The sequence below is a fragment of the Ambystoma mexicanum genome, chromosome 7p (assembly GCF_040938575.1).
Source record: "Ambystoma mexicanum isolate Mex_15411 chromosome 7p, UKY_AmexF1_1, whole genome shotgun sequence".
Taxonomy (NCBI): Eukaryota; Metazoa; Chordata; class Amphibia; order Caudata; family Ambystomatidae; genus Ambystoma; species Ambystoma mexicanum.
The window spans coordinates 883,826,234-883,846,162 of record NC_090939.1 but is presented as its reverse complement, the minus strand read 5'-3'; positions in this window follow the sequence as shown (position 1 = coordinate 883,846,162).

Here is a 19,929-nt window from a genome sequence, read left to right as displayed (position 1 = left end):
TCTTTGTTCCGTCGACAGTGGTGACCAAATCAGTTGTTGCCTTTTCGCAAAGAGCAAGACTCATCCTTGAAGCCAATTCTCAATCCATGTAGTTACCTATGGCTCCGCTGTCAATGTAAGCTCTGACCGCATGCATACAAGACGGTTGCTGGTGACTAATGAGGATCATTGGTAAGGCTAGGTGCGAGGTCTGAGAGTCCTTCTTCTGGCTCGACAAGCGGACCTCTACGCTTGTCGGGCGGGGTAGTTTTCTGGCTCTGGTTCAGCGCTGACCTTGTCAGCGGCCCTGACTGCCTTCTTGTGTGGTTTCACTGGACAGTCTCAAAGGAAATGACCGGCTGTCCCGCAATATAAGCACAACTGTTGTTGCCTTCTTTTTTCTCTTTCTGCCTTGGATAGCGGTCCCCGTACTCCTCCAATTTGCATGTGTTCGGACATGTCGGTGGTTTTGGAAGTGTTGTCTATCAGATGTACAAACACCCGATTCGCCAATCTAGCTCGGTCAGCTTTCCGGTTCTGTAGTCTGTGGCCCAGCTGTACCACCAAGTCAATGTATTCCGCACAGTCTCTTGGTGGATTCACCACTTAAGCCAAAACGTCTTTTAACTCGCCTCTCAACCTACGATGAAACAACGTAGTTCTTTTGTCTTCAGGCCAACTGGTTTCCACCACCAGTCTATTGAAGGTTGCAATATATGTTAACAGATCCTGGTTCCCTTGATGTAAAGACAGAAGTTCGTTATCTAAAGCTTGGCCTTGGGAATGTCGGGCAAACAACTTCTCCATATTCTGCTTAAACCCCTGGAAATCTCGGAGAAGGGGATCGTCTTGATTAACTAGTAATACCGACCAGTCCGCGGCACTGCCACTGAGGTATGAAAGTTCAAAGGCCACTTTGATTGATCGTTCGGAAAGGCTCCAGGCCTACATAGGAAATGTAGGCGGCACTGGTTCACAAAAACCGCAAACCGTTTTGGGTCTCCGGTGAAGCGTCCTGGTGGAGCCAAAGATATAACTCCCGGAAGGAGAACCTGCACTGGGTTGCTTGACTGAATTGGGACTGATGCCCCCATTCCAGGTAACGGTGTGTGGCCAGCCTGTGATTGGAGTAGTTGTCTGGCTAGGTCATCTGTACGCTCCTTGGCCACAATCAGTTCTCTCCTTAGAGCATTGGTTTCTTGCCGAGCTGAATGCACCTCTGCTCTGAGTTTCCCCAAAAGCTGGGCTGATTGGTTGGTCTCTGAAGTTTTCATGGCGCCCGGGTAGAGCTTTTGTGTGAAGGCTTCACGTTCTGTTAAACTCACCTGGTCTCCACAGGGGTGCCGAACGAAGCTGGGCGGTGACTGTCTCCACCAGCGTCACACGAAAGGGAGTGGTGAATGGCTGCACGTGCCCTCTATGTTTTACCCTTCCATCACAAATGAAGGTTTGCCTGGAATGTTGAAACGAAATATTAACTAGCCGTAAGAAGGAGGACCGGCTCCCACCTCCTGTGACCTCCTTGTGCACCCTCTGCTATGTCTCACCTTAGAGTTATGAATGGCAGACTCTCCGTCCTGCGACTGTATGCAGGTGTGCGTTGCTGTTCATAGGATCTAGTTACATCACTGATCCTGCGGGCTGCTGTAGAGTCTTGAACAACTGTGACTCTGTAGGTAAGTCTTTATGCCAATAGTTTCTTGGTATAATTTGCTTAGAGTTCAAGTTGCCAAAATCCTCACTACTGTGCTTGTTTCTTTGCAGATGCGGTTTCGATGTGCCCAATGAAGAGTGCCTCCTCTCCACAATGATGAGCAGAATTCCAGAGGTGAATTTCAATGCTAATGCGAAGTGACAATGTCTAAAATACGGTACTTGTCCCTCTGCGCGACTAACCTGCTGTTCCTTTTCTGTTCTGCAGGTGCGTTGACTCCGGAGCGGCGATCGTGTGAAGGTGTCTCGATGGATCGCGAGAGTGTGCAGCCTTTAAGTGAGTATTAGCGCTGGCGTAATGTTGAAATGTCTTTAATGTGGCCTTTTTCCTCTGCGCGGCTAAACTGGTGTTTCTTTACTGTTCGGAAGGTGCAGCGGCTCCGTAGCAACTGAAGATGGAGCGTCAGGTACAAACCTAACTGCTGTCTTTGTTCTTGTTTTCTCTCTCTCCTCCTTTCTTTCTCCACAGGCGATGGTACATGGATCTCAGGACGGGCGTGGCTGAAGACCGGGTTTACTGCAGCTAGCAGACACGGTGAGTGTTACGCTGCAGGAATGCAGAATAACGCGAAGCGTGTTCTGTTCTTAGGGTGTGGTTTATATAGCTTCATACAAGTAGTCCCAAGTGAAGTAGTCCCTTTCCACCACACCCTGCACAAGTTGTCCCAGGTAAAGTAGTCCCTCCAGCATGCCTCAGACTGGGCTGAATGTGATTCCTCTTCCCCTGCAACCTGCCTTACTTGAAAGAATATTATGAGCCAACGGTGCCAGGACAGAGTCCAGGAAGTCTTGAGGCAACCTTTTGGGGCCTTAAAGGTCCGCTTAGGTGCTAGTGCCTGGGGCAGACTGGTCTGCTCCTGATGTCTGGGGGCAAGCACCATGACACTTATTCCCAAGGGCTCCTGAAGGCTTGCTTTATGGTTCCAGCAATTCTCCCATGTCTTAGATGTTATGAAGATTACAAATTGTATACTGTTATTGTTTTCTTTTAAAGAGCGGTTTAATAATTTGAATTGTGACGTGGTATGTTGTTGGTCGCTGTGTGTTGATTTTTGGGTTCTGCGTCACGTCACGTAGGTGGTTATGGGCGCATTTGGCTACGCTGAAGAGGAACGTCACTGAAAAAGGTGTTCATTATCACTAGGGTTGGTTATGTGAGGGTCAGGGGCGGGGCATATGATTTAGTGACGTCCGGCCAGTTTACCTTAGGCCGATGCAGCAATGGTTAACAATAGCACAAGATGGACGCACCCTGTTACCAGATTTCGTTCCTTTCTCAAAGAGGAGAAATGCGGTAAAATGATGTGGAAATGTTTGTGATAAATCAACATATGTACAAAAATACATGGTCAAAGCCTTGGGACAATAATATATATATATATATATAATAATAACTTTACAAAGTTTGTTGGAATTTTGTACACAGCTTATATGACGAATGATGTGTCTATTATTTTGACAGTTTTGAAAAAATAAAACGTGGGTGGTTTTACAGCAAATTTGCGTAAGGCTCATTGGCAAGGATCGAGAAGCATGGTTTTTTTAGTGCCTTGAGGGGTAGGCTGTAGTCATGGGTAGTGGCCCGAATGTCGGGGTCATGGTATAAGGTCATGATCCGGACAATGTGGCTACTGGCCATGACCAGAAGGGACAAAACATGGTATAAAGTGGTCATGTCCACCTGGGACTGACTTTGTCGTAAAGTTATTTGCAATTAGGATAGATTTGAAAGGGAAGAAAAATGTGCTTATGTTAATATGGTTAGAGGATTTTTTTTTGCCTTTTGGAGGCTGCCGTGGAAAGGGAAGATGGGCCCTATATGGAACTGGCGCTTTCCCTTTCCACGGTGGCCATCTTGGAAAAGGATTTTATTTCTAAACCGGGACGCCGCATCCCAATATAGGACAAGAAATCCTATTTTTTAGTAGCACGTGGTACCGCTTTGGAAACCTAGGATGGTAATGGCGTTCATCCCCCATTTTAGGGCTGAAATGGGGGGTAATGGTCCAGCGACCTTGTTATCCACCCTCGCTTCGCTTGGGCTGATTACTATGGCCACTGGGCCATTATCCACTGTTCCAGTCCCTGGAACAGCGCATGAACACTACAATATAACAAAAAATGCAAATGGAAATGTTGGAAAATCTTATTGCGTATATGTATTTTACTGAGAAATACAAAGTAGATGGAGTCTATGCGTTTTTTTTACTTCTAATTTTTAACTGTGAAAGGTGTTTCCTAAAGTAACATTTATTTTGTTTTTAGATGGATTTTTTTTGGCAGGAGAGCTAAGAACGAAAGGTGGGGACGGAAATGAGGGAAGAGGCACCAAACACTAATATGGAGGGGCAGATGGAAAAGGGGGAAATGTTGTGCGTGTGTTATTTCTAAGGTAGGGGGTAGTAGGGTGGCCAAGTGTCCCCGATTTCACGGGATTGTCCCGTAATTAGGAACTCCGTCCCACGGTTTGCAGCGTGGCTGTGCGGGACATAGGTCGTCCCGACTTGCGTAGGACAACCTGCCTCCAGCACAGCCACTCTGCAAACTCAAGAGGCCATCTGCTCAGCACGGCGCTGCCGCCTGCTGCTTTCTTTCTCTGGGCGCCTCTGCAGCCCTGGCTCCTTTTGAGCCTACAGGTCGAGCTGTAACGCTCGGACACCTGCCTTAATTCAAATGCTAATGCTTTGTTCCTGGGGTCGTGATGGTCATGTTTGCAGTTAAAAAATGTGACCATCACCTCCCCATGACAAAGCATTTGTATTTAAATTAAGCCAGGAATTAAGAGCCATTAAAAAAAAAAAGAAAAAGAAGCGGACCAAACGTGAATGAAGTGACGTCATCACCGTCTTGTGGCCAAGTGTCCTGCGACAGACTATCAAAGAGTTGGCCAGCCTAGGGGGCAGTGTTTCTCATGGTGCTTGATTACAGCAGTGTTGGTGTATCTTGGGGAGGAGGGATGGCCGTTTTGCCAAAAGTATGTACTGTGTACTAGATTGTTAATGGATGAGTACCAATAGGTGTTGGAGCTGTGCAAGGGAAATGTTGAAGTTGCAAGTTCCTACATCAGTAGAAAATGTAGTTCCAAACTGTCCATGACGCACAGATGTTATTGTGAAGTGCGTATGGGTTCTCGGACACGTCATCATGCTGTGCACAAGCATATGGTCATGTGCCATTCTCCGGAAGGTGTGCAATGAAGTCAGATGTTCGTAGACATTATGGTTAAGTTGCGCTACTAAAAACCTATGAAATTCAGTAAAAAAAACTTTGTTAAAGGGACATTATGGTTAAATTGTGCTACTAAAAACCTATGAAATTCAGTAAAAAAAACTTTGTTAAATGGACGTTATAGTTCAAAGTAAAACCGAAAAACCCCTGAAATTCACTAGTTATGGTAAGCTAAGCAACCATAACTCACGCCACCACCGTGCATTGCTAAGACTAACACCCAGGACATCAAAGATGACATTACAAATGTCGTTGATGACATTACTGATGACATCACATGTTCATTTATTTTTCATGAAAGTCTGTACAAGGGATTCATATTATAGTATTGACAAAAAAGGGTCAAGGTTCATTGGAATAAATATTATGAGCTATGTAGTGTATTAAGCAATGCATTGATATAAATAACATTCTATTATGAAGTTCTTTATAGTAAAGTAAGCTACTCATGTATAATCATAAGCATTGTGTGCAGCATACATGATAGAGGTGCAATATTCATAATCTTCCCACGTTGAATAGTGAAATGATAAATGCTTTCTTATTAGAGTTTTGCGTACTGTGCAACATGTAATAAGTATCTAATAAAACCCACTTACTACATAATTTCATTATTACATATAAAACCCAAAGACAGAACAATACATACAAATATGAGTATATAAAGGGAAAGTGAAGTACGCAAAAAAAGCAGCAGTAGAAACAGAAAGTGTTCATAACCTAACTGATTATCTTTATGCACAGAAATGCTTGCGCTGCTTCAAACCTACTACTATGTATAACTATCACATGATCTGACTGCACCCTAAAGAAAGAAATGCGAATACAAATATGACCATATCCCGAGAAAGTACAGTAATAAAAAAACAGCAAAACAGTAAGAAAGTGTTGATAACCTTACTGATTGTCTTCATACACAGAAAGTATTGCTGTCTTTCAAGTGTATTTTCCTCATGTATATGTTTCATATGCTGTGAGTGCACCCTAAGTGAATTATTGTAAGAACATATTAGAAGTCTAAGGCCCTCATTACAACCTTGGCGGTGGACCATGGTGCTTATAGCACCATGGTCCATGCCGCTAAGGTTACGATTCCGCCATGGCGGATGGCGGAATTACCGCTGTGAGAGAACGGGCCTCAACGACCGGTGGGGGGTGTCTGTACTCCCACTCCCTATATGGTGGAGGAGAGGCACAGGAGACCCCAGCCAAGATTCTCTATTCGGTAGCAATGGTCGAGCAATCAAGGCCTAGCTTCTCAGGAGGTGATGCAGGCTGGTTCTTAAGTACAGTGTATCCCCAAGCCCCCACAAAGGAATATCCACACTCTGTATTGGTTAGAACACAGTCTTTATATAATCAATAGTTAAGGTTATGTACATTTATCATAGTAACTCACTTTGTACTCTGGCAAAATCTACAATAGCAAATATTTACAATCCTAAAGTGGTACCACCCTAGATCTCATTGAAGTGCATGAACAATACTGTACAATGTCACACAGACCAATAGAGGGAAACCAGCAATAGAGAGAGGAGAGAAAATAAGATGGTTGAGCAATAGGCAGAATACTGACCCCTACCACTAGGCACAGTTCTGTGTGGAGATCCCCACACCTGGGCAACCTGTAAAGAAAGATATAACACAAGCCCAGTCCATATATTGCTCTGCAAGTCTTATTCTCTCCTATAATGTTTTTACCCCCCCAATGTACCTGGTGGAGTCGAGTTCCTCGAAAAGGCGTCGACAAACGTCGAGGGACTCGCTGTTCGGCGACGGGGAATCGACGGCCCTTCTTGAATGCCTTCCCTTTCAAGCGGGAGGCACGGGGCGTCGAACGTCCGTCGACAAACGAGGTAGAACGATGTCGAAGAGGCGGCAGCTTCGTCCGAGCGGTGCTCGTCGGGGCGTCGGCGTCCTGCAAGGCGGAGGTGTGCGGGGCACCTCGATGACAATAGTTCTGGACCGCAAAGATTGTAGAGACGGGAGCCCAGCAAGGGCGTCGAGTCGTCCGAGTCTTTGAGGTCGTCGGGTGGCGGGAAACCCACCGGCAGGTTTCTCCTCGGCGCGTTGGTCGTCCTCGACTTTCTCCGGCAGGATAAGCGGTCGACGAAGCGGTCGAGAGAGTCCTTCGATTGAATGTTCTTAGGTAAAGGAGCGGACGGCTCCGGTCGTCGGCGGCACGGCGTCAAGTGGTTCCCACGGCTGGGCAACACAACTTCGACGGGCCTCCAGCGGTTACACAAACCTGCGAACCCTGGTCGACGGCAATGGACTTCGACGGCGTCGATGTCCGGGTGCTTCACTTCGATCTCCTCGGCGGTCCCGTCTCGGGTCGGCAGCCTTTCGAGGGTCTGACCTCCAGGGCGCTTCGGCGAAGATTCAGCGGTGCTCGATGGTCCCTCGGAGCACGGGAAGAGGGCGCCTTACCAGGTCCTCTCTCGGGTCAGCCCTCGACGAATTCGTCAGCCTTCGGATCGGTCGAAGCAAATGCCACAGCAAGTCTTCTTCTTCCAGCTGGACGTCGAGGATCAGCAGTTCCAGTTACTCTTGAGTGGAGACTCAGCTTCTGGACGCTTCTGAACACAATGGTCGCTTCTCAACCAATGGTTCCTTCTGAACAACTTCCAGTGGTGAGAGGTCCCCAGATATACTATCCTCTCTCTCATCCACACTGCTGGCACACACACAGCAGCCAATCATACTGCAGGGCATTCATGCAGTCAGTCAGCCAATCAGGCACACAGTGCATTCAGGCCATACTCCTCCCTTTCAGACACTCACAAGGAATGTGGATTGGGGCAAGTACCCAGCCATTCAACACTACACACTGCATTCAGGCCAGTTTCGGGCAGGGCTGTCTCAGTCTTTGTCTCTCATGCCAGAAACCAGACAACCACAACAAGAAGTGTATATTGGTCACACACTCCATTCACCCAGGTCCCACCCACAGGAGGTACCCACAACATACAGTCACTGGGAAGGCTCCAGCCAGTCTAGCTGGGCCTTCACACCAATACCATACATGGAACTTCCACCCAACAGCCAGTCAGGGGGAAGGGACAGAGTCAGGGCTTCCCAGGACTTTGGGAAAAACAAGACAACAGGCAATAGAAAGCAAGAGGCCACAGGGGCCATCTTGTTTCCTATCAGGAATCAACAGATCCCAATGGCAGGGCCTGGGTATCCCAAAATGGAGGACACCCAGAGCACCTGTCCAATTCAGCATGGAGCTGCCACCAGCCCATACCCTGGTCTGTGGGCCACCCACAGGTGCCCAAAAAAACATACACTAGGGGCACAGGGTTGTACCCCTACCCATGGGTGCCATAAGGGTATCCCATGGGTCTGTTCACCAAACCAAAAGAGAGAGCTGCACTGCCAGGAGTCCCACATGGACTCCTGGGCAGAAAACATAACAGAACACACGGTAAAAACAGTAATAGGACAAGGATTCAGAGGCCCTGTCCCTCAGATGCATTTCCAGCATCACAGTCGCCCCCCCCAGACTGAGGTGGAGGGTGTCTAATCTCCCACGGGATAGACACCCTCATCCAGACGGTCAACATACCTTCTGGAAAGGCCATCTGCATTATCGTGACTCTTCCCTGGTCTGTGCTCTATGGTGAAGTCTAGCCCTTGCAGGCTAATGGACCACCTGAGCAATTTCGGGTTCTCACCCTTCATCTGCATAAGCCACTTCAGGGGCTTATGATCTGTTTGGACCTTGAAGGTAGACCCCGTAAGGTAGGGCCTAAAACGCCTAAGGCTCCAAACTATACTAAAACACTCCTTTTCAACAGTAGCCCACCTAAGTTCTCTACCCTTGAATTGTCTACTGATGAATATGATAGGGTGTTCTCTCCCTTTGTCATCTAACTGGGACAAGACAGCTCCAATTCCGGTGTCGCAGGCATCCGTCTGGACGATAAAGGGTCGGCTGTAGTCAGGCGCACTTAACACAGGTGCCCTACACAGACTTTCTTTCAAGCCATCAAAGGCCCTCTGACAGTCTTCGGTCCAATTAACCTTCCTAGGCTGCTTGGGTGACGTTAGAGCTGTCAGGGGGGCAGCTATGGTCCCATAGTCTGCCATGAAATTGCGATAGTACCCAGTGAGGCCCAAAAAGGCTCTCACCTGGGTTTGAGTAGTGGGAGTCTCCCAGTTCTGTACATCCTGTACTTTACTGGAGAGAGGTTGGATTTGACCCCCTCCTACCTCATGACCAAGATAGGTAACTTTCCCCTGCGCTATCTGGCACTTGGTGGCCTTGATAGTGAGGTTAGCCCTTTTCAAGGCCTGCAACACCTTATCCAGATGCGTCAAATGCTCTTCCCAGGTGGAACTGTAGACGGCAATGTCGTCTAAGTAAGCCACACAAAAGGCTTCCAGCCCACTGAGCGCATGGTTGACCAATCTCTGGAAGGTGGCAGGGGCATTCTTCAACCCAAAAGGCATGACCCTAAACTGGTAGAGTCCCTCAGGTGTTGAGAAGGCCGTCTTTTCCTTGGCATGGTCCGTCAGAGCTATTTGCCAATAGCCTGAAGTAAGGTCAAAGGTGCTCACAAACTTGGCAGCACCAATGGTGTCCACGAGCTCATCAGCCCGGGGCAATGGGTGCGCGTCAGTTTTGGTGACGGCATTGACTCCTCGGTAGTCCACACAGAACCTCCAATCCTTGGTACCCGCCTGGGAACTTGCCTTGGGGACAAGGACCACTGGACTGGACCAGGGACTGGTTGAGGGTTCAATAACACCCAGATCCAACATCTTGGCGACCTCAGCCTGGATGTGGTTCTTGACGGTATCTGACATACGGTAGCACCTGCCTTTGACAGGTACACTGTCACCAGTGTCAATTTCATGCTTACACCACGGTGTAAGGCCTGGCTTCAGTGAAAACAGAGAGGCGTACTGTTGGAGCAAAGCCCTACAGGCCCTCTGTTGCTCTGTTGTCAAATCTGGAGAGAGATGTACTCCCTCCACTGAGCCATCCTGAGGGTTGCTATGCAGCAAATCAGGAAGGGGCTCACTCTCATCCTCTTCTTGCCCTGAAGCTAGCAAGAGACATGAGACCTCTGCTTGCCTGTGGAAAGGCTTGAGCCTGTTGACATGGAATATCTGAGGAGCTACCCCAGAGGCACCCATGTCAACCAGATAATTGACTTCGCCCATCTTGGAGATTATCCTGAAGGGTCCAGTCCACTTGTCTGCCAAAGCTCTAGGCTTGGTAGGCTCCATCACAAGGATTTCCTGTCCCGGAGTCCAATCCACTTGCGAGGCTTTAAGGTCATGCCAGTACTTATTCAATTCCTGGCTGGCCTTGAGATTTGCTGTTGCCTGTCCCATCATCTGTGTCATCCTCCGCCTGAGGCCTAACACATAGTCCCCCACTTGCTTGGCGGGACCCGAAGGAGTGGCTTCCAAGCCTTCCCTGATCAAGGCGAGGGGCCCCCTCACGGGATGTCCAAAGAGTAACTCAAAGGGGCTGAAACCAACACCCTCCTGAGGTACCTCTCTGTAAGTAAACAGCAGGCATGGCAGGAGGAGATCCCATTTCCTCCTTAGGGGCTCTTCCAAAGCACCTAGCATGCCCTTGAGAGTTTTGTTAAATCTCTCAACCAGACCATTGGTCTGGGGGTGGTAAGAGGTGGAGAACTTGTAGGTTACCCCGCACTCTTTCCACATGGTTTTCATGTAACTCGACATGAAGTTGGATCCTCTGTCAGAGACAACCTCCTTGGGGAATCCAACACGGGTGAAAATGCCCAGGAGAGCCCTGGCAACCACCTTGTCTGTAACCGTCCGAAGGGGTATCGCCTCAGGGTACCTGGTGGCATGATCTACCAAGACCAGGATGAACCGATGTCCACCTGAAGTGGGAGGGTCAAGGGGACCGACGATGTCGATGCCCACCCTCTCAAATGGGGTGCCAACCACTGGCAACGGCTGCAGTGGGGCAATGACACTGCCTCCAGTCTTGCCAGACAACTGACAAGTTGGGCAGGTCCTGCAGTGGGACTCCACTTCTACTCCCATCCGTGGCCAGTAGAAATGGGCAGAGAGCCTCTGCTTAGTCTTCTTGGTCCCAAGATGACCAGCCAAGGGCACCTCATGCGCCAACTGCAGTAGGAAGGGCCTGTAAACCTGGGGTACCACCAACCTCTTGCGGGCACCAGGTTCAGGCTTAGTGGGCTCACTAACAAGGAGCTCACCCTCCCAATAAATCCGGAAATCCCTAGGCACCTCTCCTTGTGCCTGGGCCAGGGCCTGTTTCCTCAGTCCCTCGAGAGAGTGGCACTCTCTCTGTCCCTTACAGAAGTCCGCCCGGGAGGGTCCCCCTTCAGCTAACAAGCATTGAAGGTCGGGATGATCCTCCGGGTTGAGAACCTCTCCCACAGGAGAGTCTTCTGCCTCTTCTCCCAAAGGAGTTGAGTTTGGGTTTTCCACTGGACCCAGCCCGTCCGGAGCATGGATCCCAATGGGTGCTGTCGGAACAGCAGGAAGAGAAGGTGCTCCCTCCACAGAGGTGGCCTTCTTGGTCTTCCTTCTTCTTGCCTTAGGCCTCGCCTTTGGCTCGGGTACCTGACCCACAGCCAGACCCGGTGTCACCTGTGACCTAGTGACTGCAGCAGCAGTCATGGGAAGACCATCCGAGATCAACCCCAACTCTACTAGATCATTCCCTAACAAAATGTTAGCAGGGACATTGTCCTGAACCAGGACAGGAAGCTTCGCTGTCTTGTCGCCAATCATGAGTGTGACTAAGGCTACAGGTGATAATTTGGGAGGCCCACCAGCTAACCTGGTGGTTTGCAGAGGAGCACCTTCATAGTCCTCTGGCCTGAGCAGGGTCCTGAGCACCACTGTCATGCTTGCCCCAGTGTCTCTCAAACCAGTAGAAGGCTGGCCATTCAAGAGGACACTTCTCAAAAACCTACGGGTGTTCTGTGGGATAGTCACCAGTACTTCTGCATACTGGTCCCAGGCCCCAAGGTACACTAAGGAAATCTCCACCGGAGCACCAAATGTGATCCCGGCAGAGGAGGGGAGGACAGTGGCCTCCACCTCAGACACGGGGTAAGGGTAGGTCAGGCTGACAGCCTGTACTCCAAGTGCCTTACCTTTACACTTGGGGTCACCCCTTCTGTGATCCAGAGCCCCACAGTCCCAACAAGCGCCAGGAGTGCGGGGTACGGTACTGGAACCACTGGGAGCCTGCTTTGCCGCAGGTGGACCACTACTCTTATTCCCACCCCCAGATGACTTATCCCCACTAGATTTTTGGGTCTTAGGAGAGCAAGGTTTTGGTTTACCCGACTGTGACTGCTTGGGGGACTCCTCAGCTTTCTGAGAGGCCCCCTTCTCTTTGTCCTTGTCCTTCCCACTGGAGTCCTTAGGGGACACCCGGTGGGAGACCCACTTGTCAGCCAACCTAGCCAGCTTAAAGGGGTCCAAAATGTTCTGGTCAGCCACATACTGACGCAGCTCTGGTGAACAGGCTTCAGAGAAATGCTCAAAAAACAAGAGGTGGGACAATTCAACAAAAGTCTTAACCTTGTATCCATCGATCCACCCCATCATGTTCATGTGCGCAGCACTCACCCAGTCAACCCAAGACATATTCTCCTTTTTCTTAAAATCCCTGAACCTTCTAAGGTATTGGGTAGGTGTCTTGCCGAACTTGGCAATCAAAGCAGACTTCATACACTCGTACTGACCCCTTTCTTCCACACTCAGCTTCAGAATACAGTCATACCCGGTTTGAGGCACTCTGCTTAACAAATACTTCGCCCAATCTCTTTTATCCACATCATGAATCTCACAAGCCATTTCAAACGCTTCAATCCATTGGAGGATATCCGAACCCTCCACAAATACACCAACCAAATCTTTCATAAACTTGGTGGCTGGGGACCTGACACTCTCACTGGTTCTAGCTGAAGTCTCCACTCTAGCTTTCTCTAGCTGGATCCTCTGACATTCAGTGTCCTGGCTCTTGAGTTCAAGGTCCTTATTTTTGAGTGCAACTTGTTGAGCCAACTCCTCTTTCTTAAGCTCAGCATCTATTTCCAACTTGCGGTATTCAAAGGCCAATTTCATCCTTAATAACTCAAGCTCTAAGGAATTGCTGGAGTTTGGAACAGAGGCAGCAGGAATGGCGGCATTCCCAGAAACAGATTCAGCAGAAACCCCAGGGGCAGAGTCCTCATTGGTTGCATTCCCCCCCTCATCAAGAGTCTCACTATCAGTCTGGTAGTCCACCAGGGCAGCTATCAGCTCAGCCCTAGACTTCTCCACAAAGTCTAACTCCCTAGCTTCACAAGCACTCTGGAGAGCCTCCAAGCTCATCCGAGTTAATTTGCCATTCGCAATAGACTCCATTGTTTGTAATGCAGTTACCTTGTACACAACTAAACCTTAATTTAATAAAGGGCAAATATCCTTTGTAAGTGGCACGGTTATACACTGATTCTTAAAACCATAAGCATCCCACCGCTGCCACCAGTGTGAGAGAACGGGCCTCAACGACCGGTGGGGGGTGTCTGTACTCCCACTCCCTATATGGTGGAGGAGAGGCACAGGAGACCCCAGCCAAGATTCTCTATTCGGTAGCAATGGTCGAGCAATCAAGGCCTAGCTTCTCAGGAGGTGATGCAGGCTGGTTCTTAAGTACAGTGTATCCCCAAGCCCCCACAAAGGAATATCCACACTCTGTATTGGTTAGAACACAGTCTTTATATAATCAATAGTTAAGGTTATGTACATTTATCATAGTAACTCACTTTGTACTCTGGCAAAATCTACAATAGCAAATATTTACAATCCTAAAGTGGTACCACCCTAGATCTCATTGAAGTGCATGAACAATACTGTACAATGTCACACAGACCAATAGAGGGAAACCAGCAATAGAGAGAGGAGAGAAAATAAGATGGTTGAGCAATAGGCAGAATACTGACCCCTACCACTAGGCACAGTTCTGTGTGGAGATCCCCCCACCTGGGCAACCTGTAAAGAAAGATATAACACAAGCCCAGTCCATATATTGCTCTGCAAGTCTTATTCTCTCCTATAATATTTTTACCCCCCCAATGTACCTGGTGGAGTCGAGTTCCTCGAAAAGGCGTCGACAAACGTCGAGGGACTCGCTGTTCGGCGACGGGGAATCGACGGCCCTTCTTGAATGCCTTCCCTTTCAAGCGGGAGGCACGGGGCGTCGAACGTCCGTCGACAAACGAGGTAGAACGATGTCGAAGAGGCGGCAGCTTCGTCCGAGCGGTGCTCGTCGGCGTCGGGGCGTCGGCGTCCTGCAAGGCGGAGGTGTGCGGGGCACCTCGATGACAATAGTTCTGGACCGCAAAGATTGTAGAGACGGGAGCCCAGCAAGGGCGTCGAGTCGTCCGAGTCTTTGAGGTCGTCGGGTGGCGGGAAACCCACCGGCAGGTTTCTCCTCGGCGCGTTGGTCGTCCTCGACTTTCTCCGGCAGGATAAGCGGTCGACGAAGCGGTCGAGAGAGTCCTTCCATTGAATGTTCTTAGGCAAAGGAGCGGACGGCTCCGGTCGTCGGCGGCACGGCGTCAAGTGGTTCCCACGGCTGGGCAACACAACTTCGACGGGCCTCCAGCGGTTACACAAACCTGCGAACCCTGGACGACGGCAATGGACTTCGACGGCGTCGATGTCCGGGTGCTTCACTTCGATCTCCTCGGCGGTCCCGTCTCGGGTCGGCAGCCTTTCGAGGGTCTGACTTCCAGGGCGCTTCGGCGAAGATTCAGCGGTGCTCGATGGTCCCTCGGAGCACGGGAAGAGGGCGCCTTACCAGGTCCTCTCTCGGGTCAGCCCTCGACGAATTCGTCAGCCTTCGGATCGGTCGAAGCAAATGCCACAGCAAGTCTTCTTCTTCCAGCTGGACGTCGAGGATCAGCAGTTCCAGTTACTCTTGAGTGGAGACTCAGCTTCTGGACGCTTCTGAACACAATGGTCGCTTCTCAACCAATGGTTCCTTCTGAACAACTTGCAGTGGTGAGAGGTCCCCAGATATACTATCCTCTCTCTCATCCACACTGCTGGCACACACACAGCAGCCAATCATACTGCAGGGCATTCATGCAGTCAGTCAGCCAATCAGGCACACAGTGCATTCAGGCCATACTCCTCCCTTTCAGACACTCACAACAAGGAATGTGGATTGGGGCAAGTACCCAGCCATTCAACACTACACACTGCATTCAGGCCAGTTTCGGGCAGGGCTGTCTCAGTCTTTGTCTCTCATGCCAGAAACCAGACAACCACAACAAGAAGTGTATATTGGTCATACACTCCATTCACCCAGGTCCCACCCACAGGAGGTACCCACAACATACAGTCACTGGGAAGGCTCCAGCCAGTCTAGCTGGGCCTTCACAACAATACCATACATGGAACTTCCACCCAACAGCCAGTCAGGGGGAAGGGACAGAGTCAGGGCTTCCCAGGACTTTGGGAAAAACAAGACAACAGGCAATAGAAAGCAAGAGGCCACAGGGGCCATCTTGTTTCCTATCAGGAATCAACAGATCCCAATGGCAGGGCCTGGGTATCCCAAAATGGAGGACACCCAGAGCACCTGTCCAATTCAGCATGGAGCTGCCACCAGCCCATACCCTGCTCTGTGGGCCACCCACAGGTGCCCAAAAAAACATACACTAGGGGCACAGGGTTGTACCCCTACCCATGGGTGCCATAAGGGTATCCCATGGGTCTGTTCACCAAACCAAAAGAGAGAGCTGCACTGCCAGGAGTCCCACATGGACTCCTGGGCAGAAAACATAACAGAACACACGGTAAAAACAGTAATAGGACAAGGATTCAGAGGCCCTGTCCCTGAGATGCATTTCCAGCATCACAACCGCCCCATTCCAAGGTGAGTGGGGCGGTAATTCCCCATTCACCATTTGCCCTTCCCCATTCCCATTTTTGCCCCCATAGGGCATAATGGGAATGGGGAAGGCGCTAATTACGGCACCGTAAATTACGGTGCCGTAATTAGCTCCAAAGTCCCTTTGCGGGTTGGATTTTTAACGCCTGCTAAAAGCAGGCGTTAAACACCAACCCCTCAAAGGGACACTTGTAATCAGGCGTTAAGGGTTAACGGCGCCGACGGCGCCGTTAAACCCTTAACGCCTGAGTTGTAATGAGGGCCTAAGTGTACAAATATGGTACTTTTTGAATTTTTTGTTCCTAACTATTACTGGCCAAGATATATCACTAAAGGAAAAAAGAGCGAGTCAGACATGTGATGTCATCAGTGATGTCATCAATGACAATTGTGATGTCATCTTCGATGTCCTGGGTGTTAGTCTTAGCAATGCACGGTGGTGGCGCGAGTTATGGTTGCTTAGCTTACCATAACTAGCGAATTTCAGGGGGTTTTCGGTTTTACTTTGAACCATAACGTCCCTTTAACAAAGTTTGTTTACTGAAATATATATATATATATATATATATATATATATATATATATATATATATATACACATACATACATATGGAAAAACAAGGAAAGGTGCGCACTCCAATTCTCTGCATGACCTTCCAGGCCACTGGTGTACTCCTCCGACCGGTTTCTGTGCCAATACACGTCATCAGGGAGGCTGGGTGGACTTGCAGCTCACCGCAGGTGCAGGTGATAAAAATCTGCTGCAAGGGCTACTGGTAGATGTAGTCATCTGGTCAGCAGAGAAAACGCTCACGCCCAATCCCACAGTGGAGAAAGGGGGGGGAGTGTAGCCTCAAGTGAGGCACTCCAAAGCCGGGCAAATATAACCCTGGTGCGGCACCTTGTCAGGTCTTGAGGATTCCACCCCTCAAGGTCCTGCGAAAAATGGAAAAACAAGGAAAGGTGCGTACTCCAATTCTCTGCATGACCTTCCAGGCCACTGGTGTACTCCTCCGACGGGTTTCTGTGCCAATACACGTCATCAGGGAGGCTGGGTGGACTTGCAGCTCACCGCAGGTGCAGGTGATAAAAATCTGCTACAAGGGCTACTGGTAGATGTAGTCATCTGGTCAGCAGAGAAAACGCTCACGCCCAATCCCACAGTGGAGAAAGGTGGGGAGTGTAGCCTCAAGTGAGGCACTCCAAAGCCGGGCATATATAACCCTGGTGCGGCACCTTGTCAGGTCTTGAGGATTCCACCCCTCAAGGTCCTGCGAAAAATGGAAAAACAAGGAAAGGTGCGTACTCCAATTCTCTGCATGACCTTCCAGGCCACTGGTGTACTCCTCCGACCGGTTTCTGTGCCAATACACGTCATCAGGGAGGCTGGGTGGACTTGCAGCTCACCGCAGGTGATAAAAATCTGCTGCAAGGGCTACTGGTAGATGTAGTCATCTGGTCAGCAGAGAAAACGCTCACGCTCAATCCCACAGTGGAGAAAGGGGGGGGAGTGTAGCCTCAAGTGAGGCACTCCAAAGCCGGGCATATATAACCCTGGTGCAGCACCTTGTCAGGTCTTGAGGATTCCACCCCTCAAGGTCCTGCGAAAAATGGAAAAACAAGGAAAGGTGCGCACTCCAATTCTCTGCATGACCTTCCAGGCCACTGGTGTACTCCTCCGACCGGTTTCTGTGCCAATACACATCATCAGGGAGGCTGGGTGGACTTGCAGCTCACCGCAGGTGCAGGTGATAAAAATCTGCTGCAAGGGCTACTGGTAGATGTAGTCATCTGGTCAGCAGAGAAAACGCTCATGCCCAATCCCACAGTGGAGAAAGGGGGGGAGTGTAGCCTCAAGTGAGGCACTCCAAAGCCGGGCATATATAACCCTGGTGCGGCACCTTGTCAGGTCTTGAGGATTCCACCCCTCAAGGTCCTGCTAAAAATGGAAAAACAAGGAAAGGTGCGCACTCCAATTCTCTGCATGACCTTTCAGGCCACTGGTGTACTCCTGCGACCGGTTTCTGTGCCAATACACGTCATCAGGGAGGCTGGGTGGACTTGCAGCTCACCACAGGTGCAGGTGATAAAAATCTGCTGCAAGGGCTACTGGTAGATGTAGTCATCTGGTCAGCAGAGAAAACGCTCACGGCCAATCCCAGAGTGGAGAAAGGGGCGGAGTGTAGCCTCAAGTGTGGCACTCCAAAGCCGGGCATATATAACCCTGGTGCGGCACCTTGTCAGGTCTTGAGGATTCCACCCCTTAAGGTCCTGCGAAAAATGGAAAAACAAGGAAAGGTGCGCACTGCAATTCTCTGCATGACCTTCCAGGCCACTGGTGTACTCCTCCGACCGGTTTCTGTGCCAATACACGTCATCAGGGAGGCTGGGTGGACTTGCAGCTCACCGCAGGTGCAGGTGATAAAAATCTGCTGCAAGGGCTACTGGTAGATGTAGTCATCTGGTCAGCAGAGAAAACGCTCACGCCAAATCCCACAGTGGAGAAAGGGGGGAGTGTAGCCTCAAGTGAGGCACTCCACAGCCGGGCATATATAACCCTGGTGCGGCACCTTGTCAGGTCTTGAGGATTCCACCCCTCAAGGTCCTGCGAAAAATGGAAAAACAAGGAAAGGTGCGCACTCCAATTCTCTGCATGACCTTCCAGGCCACTGGTGTACTCCTCCGACCGGTTTCTGTGCCAATACACGTCATCAGGGAGGCTGCGTGGACTTGCAGCTCACCGCAGGTGCAGGTGATAAAAATCTACTGCAAGGGCTACTGGTAGATGTAGTCATCTGGTCAGCAGAGAAAACGCTCACGCCCAATCCCACAGTGGAGAAAGGGGGGAAGTGTAGCCTCAAGTGAGGCACTCCAAAGCCGGGCATATATAACCCTGGTGCGGCACCTTGTCAGGTCGTGAGGATTCCACCCCTCAAGGTCCTGCGAAAAATGGAAAAACAAGGAAAGGTGCGCACTCCAATTCTCTGCATGACCTTCCAGGCCACTGGTGTACTCCACCGACCGGTTTCTGTGCCAATACACATCATCAGGGAGGCTGGGTGGACTTGCAGCTCACCGTAGGTGCAGGTGATAAAAATCTGCTGCAAGGGCTACTGGTAGATGTAGTCATCTGGTCAGCAGAAAAAACGCTCACGCCCAATCCCACAGTGGAGAAAGGGGGGGAGTGTAGCCTCAAGTGAGGCACTCCAAGCCGGGCATATATAACCCTGGTGCGGCACCTTGTCAGGTCTTGAGGATTCCACCCCTCAAGGTCCTGCGAAAAATGGAAAAACAAGGAAAGGTGCGCACTCCAATTCTCTGCATGACCTTCCAGGCCACTGGTGTATTCCTCCGACCGGTTTCTGTGCCAATACACGTCATCAGGGAGGCTGGGTGGACTTGCAGCTCACCGCAGGTGCAGGTGATAAAAATCTGCTGCAAGGGCTACTGGTAGTTGTAGTCATCTGGTCAGCAGAGAAAACGCTCACGCCAAATCCCACAGTGGAGAAAGGGGGGAGTGTAGCCTCAAGTTAGGCACTCCACAGCCGGGCATATATAACCCTGGTGCGGCACCTTGTCAGGTCTTGAGGATTCCACCCCTCAAGGTCCTGCGAAAAATGGAAAAACAAGGAAAGGTGCGCACTCCAATTCTCTGCATGACCTTCCAGGCCACTGGTGTACTACTCCGACCGGTTTCTGTGCCAATACACGTCATCAGGGAGGCTGCGTGGACTTGCAGCTCACCGCAGGTGCAGGTGATAAAAATCTACTGCAAGGGCTACTGGTAGATGTAGTCATCTGGTCAGCAGAGAAAACGCTCACGCCCAATCCCACAGTGGAGAAAGGGGGGAAGTGTAGCCTCAAGTGAGGCACTCCAAAGCCGGGCATATATAACCCTGGTGCGGCACCTTGTCAGGTCGTGAGGATTCCACCCCTCAAGGTCCTGCGAAAAATGGAAAAACAAGGAAAGGTGCGCACTCCAATTCTCTGCATGACCTTCTAGGCCACTGGTGTACTCCTCCGACCGGTTTCTGTGCCAATACACGTCATCAGGGAGGTTGGGTGGACTTGCAGCTCACCGCAGGTGC